Here is a 6,368-nt window from a genome sequence, read left to right as displayed (position 1 = left end):
GAATTTAGAAATGTTAAAACTTCCATGTAAGTATACTAGTTTAATTAAAAAACAATGAGAGATGAAACCTAACCTCGAAATAGTTATTTACATTATAAACTATGCTAGAATCTAGAGAACTATGTAATAACTTACATCAAAGTGATCTTCACAAAAATAAAGTTGTACCCTGGGCAATATTGCTTTTGAATCTCGCCTTGCAAGTTTAAGCCACTTGTTTCGTATTTTTTTATTGTGAGGAACGTACACAAATAACTCATCAGGAGTTGTTTTGGATGTGTTCTTACACTGGGGGACCCCACAACACCTATGCCCTTTCGAATTCATATTTAATAACACAAAAAACTTAATTATTGCACGAGCGTTGTTTACTTGCGTCTTATAATTTCAGTCGTGACGTCACAAGTGACGACATGACACTGACAAGCGTTTTCGCGCCGGATTCAAAGTGGACAGAGAAAAATGCAATTATTTGATAAAAAAACTTCGCATTTTCTTAAAATTAATAATTTTTCATATAAAATAGACGTATACCTACATCATACAAAGGAATTTAAAAATTTGTCATCATGCCTATTAGCCATTTCTTAAATTTAATTTTAAATTTTGCAAGTGTCATCCGTCATCTCTCGGAAATGTCTGTGAATTTTATTATAAATCTGAACTGCCATGCAACTGCAATTTTTTTTAACAGAGTTGTGGATTTACCTGGGACCATCAATCTGGTGGGATCCCTTGATGAATATTTTTTATTAAGACTCGCTTTCTCAAAAAGATGGCCATGTTTTTTAACAAACACAGCGATTTCATAAATGTATAGACCAACAACAGTCTGAACTTTTAGTTATTTAAATAAGGGCCTGCAAGAGTCTAGTGGTGAAAAAAGTCGTGGTGGCCTAGTGGGTAAAGGACCAATCTCTCAAGTATGAGGGCGCGGGTTCGATCCCAGGTTAGGCAAGTACCAATGCAACTTTTCTAAGTCTGTATGTACTTTCTAAGTATATCTTAGACACCATTGGCTGTGTTTCGGATGACACGTTTAACTGTAGGTCCCGGCTGTCATTGAACATCCTTGGCAGTCGTTACGGGTAGTCAGAAGCCAGTAAGTCTGACACCAGTCTAACCAAGGGGTATCGGGTTGCCCGGGTAACTGGGTTGAGGAGGTCAGATAGGCAGTCGCTTCTTGTAAAGCACTGGTACTCAGCTGAATCCGGTTAGACTGGAAGCCGACCCCAACATGATTGGGAAAAAGGCTCGGAGGATGATGAAGAGTCTAGTGGCCCCACCCCATATATTGCTCGTATGCATTTTTTCTGAGAGATCAAAACCCTATTTATGTCCGTCGAATTACCCCATAACAAAATACCGTAATTTAAAACAGAGCCCACATATCCATGATATATGCCAACAAAGCCGTTTTGTCACTTGCCAATTTTCTTATTTTTCTAAGGGCATAGACAAATCTGTTTATTCGTGTACACACATTATTAACCCGGGCTTTCCAATTGCAATTTTTGTCTAATAATATACCCAAAAATTTTGTTTCATTTACTTCTTCTATACCTTGCCCACAGTGATCTATTGTTAAACTTTGATGTGTACTTTTGTAGTTACGGAATTGTATAAATTTTGTTTTATGTATATTTACGGTTAGGTTATTTTCAGCAAGCCATTTTGTTAATATGTTTTCTACTGCACTTTTTAATATTAGTTTATAGTTATCGATGTCATTGTAAGGATCGGGTATAATGACTGATATGTCGTCTGCAAATAACGTATATTTGTATTTAGTTAATTTTGGAATGTCATTTATGTAGATCAAGAAAAGGAGTGGCCCCAACACACTCCCCTGGGGAACTCCAAATCTGTTAAATTCGTAGGTTGATCCATTTGAAGTACAGTTCAAGTTACTATTAATGCCAGTAATCTCCACACATTGTTTCCGGTTACTTAAGTAGCTCTCAATCCACTGTAGAGCATTTCCTCTAATCCCATAACATTCACATTTTTGTATTAAATATGATCTACGAAATCGAACGCGCTGGACATATCAAAGAATATTGCTGAAACACGCATCTTTTTATCGATCGATTCGATTACACTTTTTATAAGCGAAAATGCGGCCAGCGTGGTAGACTTATTTTTCTGGAATCCATTCTGTTAAATAAAAACAACACTTGCAAAAATAAGCATAGCTGGATTTGAAATATATTCAACAAATCACTCTTACGAGAACTAGTTAATTAATCTCGTTCTTTCTGGAACTGACTGGCAACGGTAAACTAATTATTGATTTATTAAACAATCAATAATTTAGCATGGAGCATTCCTCGATAGTCATAAGAGCAAACAGGAAATGGTAATTAGTTATAGGTAGGTATTTCAGTGTCTTTGTACATAATATGTACGATGTTACACTTTAAAGTTTTTACAACTACTGTCACTAGATGGCGTCCATAGTCACGTAGAAAAATGTGTGTTTGAAAGAATTTTTGTTAGTCAAATTTTTAATTCTCACTAGATAATATTTTTTAATAGACTTCTTTTGATGCCGACCAGAATTAATGTCTACTTGCGATAAAAGTTTCTTGTGCAGATCCTATCGCTGGAAAAGTGATACCTAGGTACTTAGGTAAGTACCTAGCCACCTAGGTACCCTAGTAAGTAGACTAGAAATGTAGGTAGCGGTTCTTCGATAGTTCTGGAATCGACTATCCTGTGTTTACAACAGCATTTAAAATAGGTAGGTACCTACCTATGTTAATAATTTAGTTACTAGAATATACGATAGGTACCTACTAATTATAACGTAAATGAAAGTCTCTCATGTATTAGCGAATAGAATATCCTAGAATAACTAAAAAGTAAAATTGATTAGGTAACTTATTTGTATAATCCAAACTGCCTAAACTTCTTCTATAATTCAAAATCGTTTAAAAAAATGATTCATCTAAGTAAGAATGAAAACAAAATGAAATGAAACGATGAATAAAGGAACCCATCCTCAATTAAAAACTAATGACCAGAAACTGATTTCGAAATCAGGCCAGATTGCAATTAAATACGACGGCTGAAGCTGTGCAGATGAATCAACGTTCAATTGCCATGAACAATTCAATTGAAAACTGTTCACATCAGCAATAACTAAAAGGGAACGTGAACTCAATTCCCAACGCCGTTTACAATCACAGTTCATCAACTAAAATGTATTATACATCTGCATTGGTGCAACTGCGCAGCGCTACGACATCGGCCGACTGCAAAAACAATTAACCGGAACAACACCACCTAAAGATGTACGGCCCGACAACCCCACTCGTAGAGTCAAGTTCGCTGACTTTTTAATTTAGTTGGGTAACAACAACACAACCGTAGCGTAAGCTACAAAGTTGTAGACTCGCGTAGTAGCTACGTTGTATCGTAGCACGTCGGTAGCATGCCTAACGCGTATCGATTAGTCTCCCGGAATTACCCGACGACAGACGAGCGCAGCCGAACGCTTCCGACTTCGCCCGAGATCTACGTCCATACATAGCGGAAGTAATGAAATGTACAGAAAGATATGAACCGGAAAAATTGTCGCTCTCTTTTTCTTCACGTCGCGTCTTATCCGGATCCCTAAAAAGGCTTCCTTTGTCGGTTTTCCCTTTCAGCGCATTTCGCCTCCGGGCTGTAACGAATGGATATTTATATCAAAGATGACAGAGGAGTGATGACATTGCATTTAAATTCCATAAGTTATTTACTTTCTGAATTCAGAAAAATAGAATAAAAGATTAACATAATAATTAGGGAGGCAGGTTTGAACTTTTCTCTTTCGAATATCAATAGACAAGAACAAGTCTTGTAAAATTTAAAATTCCCTTTCATACTATAACAAAGACAGTCTATTATAACTGCCAAAGCTACCCAAGTTCTTTAATGGAAAAGCGTCATTAAAGTTGTAGTTAATTGGCTGTATGGTGAGAGCCTAGTCGGGATGTCGCCGGGAAGTTCCCGTCGCGTTACGACCGCAGTCGGCGAGGGCTGGAGGCGATTTAACGTATTGTAATGTGAGTTTATACGACGTTCCTCCCCCTCGGCCCGACGCCTTGCAGCTAATACCATAGCTCAATGATAGTCGCCAGTACTCGCACGCTCAACTCCGGCCGGCATCGATTTAAAGAATTTAAAATTTGAACTTTCAATATTCGAATCGAAACCGAACCTTCTGTTTACAGACGATCGAAGGGCGGGGATGGGGTGGCGCACCCCAAATACGTACCATGTTATTTATGGTATATTTTGACGTGCTCGCTCGCTGCTAACTTCAAGTCGCGTAGGATAATGGGGTGATGGATAGTGTTATCGGTTGCTATTCATGGTGTTCCGTGTTTGACTCGTGCATTTATTATTACAGTGTTTGTGGAAAACCCCATATTTGACTGGAAATGTGTCGCACGGTGTTTTTACAGTGATTTTATAGGTTGTAGTGGTTAGCGACCGGCATCTCTCTCAATGCGGATTTTAGAACGGGATAAGCTGAAACTATTGGCGTACAGTCTTCTGTTAGTTCTTAGTAGAATTAAAGTGGATCTTGTGACAAGTGCGGTGGAGAAATAGAAATCTTTTCTACCCCTGAATATTACACATCATTATTGATATCATTAAGGTAAGTTTTAACCTCATCTTTAAAAATGCTATAACTTATATTTCAGGAAAGCTATGAAATTCTTGTTTTTACTATTAAATAAGTTGTTATATGTAGGAAACATTAAAAGTATTAGACTCTATGTAATCATGGCAAAAATCTTATATATAAAAATGAACATGTGTTTGTTTACTATTTCAAGTACTGTTGTAATGGTGAAAATTCTATCGTCGTTCGTAGGTAAACACAGTGTAATTTTCACTATTTGAGTACAGCGCCATCTGTGGGCGGAATTAGCTAACTACTGTTAGTTCACGCTCCTGCCGTCACTGGTGGCGCCAAAGTGTCAACCGGCGACACGCCTCCAGTCACGCGGCGTTGACGCGCGTCGCAACATGTTTGCGTGGGTGTAGATCGCATCGTGATAAACAATTTGTGTGTTTTCTTCCTTATCAACTAATCAAAATAGTGCACTCAAGTTGTGTGTGTTGCCAGTAAAACAAAATTGATCTACGAATGTTTACAAGAGTGTATTGTGGAGTTTTTGTTAGTGTTTCGTATGTGTGTGTGTTTTGTTGTTGCCGATACCGAGGGCAGGATTTTGGCCGTGCGGTGAAGGTCTAGGGCCGGCATGAGGAAAATAAACGGTGAGGACACTAATTTTCAAGACGCTTTGAAGCATGCTAGCAACGCATAAGCACAACCAACTGGACTAATAAATAGAGATAAGAACCATGTGGAAATGTCACCGGCTTGCGTCCGACGATAACGATAAATAAATTAAAGATCAAAGAAAAATCAGTTTGATTTAATATTCAGAACTAATAAGAAAATTTAATTTTTAAACTTTATCGCAGTACACTGTCGTCCGTAGCCATTATGTCAAGAACATGGGGTGCTTGTAATTTAATAGGGGACCGGTGTGCTGCCGTAATAATAATAACTGTAGGGTTCGCACTTTTGCCCTTGAATTTATCATCACCCAACATTAACTTTCATAAAAGTACTTAATTTAAAATTACCAATTCCGTCTTAGTCCATGAATATTTCGTAATGCAGAAGAATGAGGCAAAGAAATGATCATGATGCCTTAAAAAGTTATTAAGTATCTGTCCCGAAATAGAATTGCACAAGAGACGGAGGAACGACCGAAAATCATTAACCGTAGCAGATCCCATACAAATGGTCCATAAACGTAATCCGACAATGTTTGATGGGTTGCCGGGCCGGGCGGGCGTTCGATTGTGAAACCGGCGTTCTGTGACTCTTCCTAGACAAAACTTGTGTGGCCAACACGCATTGATCAGAACTTTATTAAAGAATTAATAGCCTGATATTTCCTACGATTGATTGTAAATTCGTAAAACAAAATTCAATCCCCAGACATGCGTGGTCAAGGTCGGAACGCGCAGATCGTTAAAAGATCATCTATCGAGGACATAACCGATGATGTAATGGCCAGAGCCTCAAAGGAAACCAATAGCATTGAGCTGTTTACTTAATATTCCATGCAGAATCAAATTTAAATTTTCATACATAATTTACAGTTTCATTTTGTGAATGTGACACATTGTGAGGTCTGCGTTAGACGCGCTGCGAGATTTATCGTTTAATGATTGCGACACAGACGCTGCAGAACATCTATTTGTTTTAATAACATGCTACAGCGGAGACACATTTATGTAACATGACAACTTGATGGCCCCCAGTCGTTCAGACGGAGCTATAAAGGCAGTTC

At 38.0% G+C, this 6,368-nt stretch overlaps 1 protein-coding gene across 2 annotated transcripts in view; it reads left to right on the top strand.

Moving 5' to 3' along the window:
* Positions 1 to 4,138: 4,138 nt before the first annotated feature.
* The window catches only part of LOC124632966 (caskin-1), a 274,853-nt gene continuing 272,623 nt past the window's right edge, over positions 4,139 to 6,368 (top strand). Inside the window, exon 1 of one of the 2 annotated variants that reach the window (XM_047168015.1) lies at positions 4,139 to 4,651. The gene's annotated coding sequence lies outside the window, so the exon portion shown is untranslated. Of the gene's footprint in view, positions 4,652 to 4,983; positions 5,278 to 6,368 lie in introns of those variants that run through there. The other variant, XM_047168012.1, reaches the window with a different exon arrangement.

Source organism: Helicoverpa zea, chromosome 9 (assembly GCF_022581195.2).
Source record: "Helicoverpa zea isolate HzStark_Cry1AcR chromosome 9, ilHelZeax1.1, whole genome shotgun sequence".
NCBI classification, from domain to species: Eukaryota; Metazoa; Arthropoda; class Insecta; order Lepidoptera; family Noctuidae; genus Helicoverpa; species Helicoverpa zea.
Note: the sequence above shows the minus strand (reverse complement) of the source record. Positions and strands in the feature narration are given on the sequence as shown.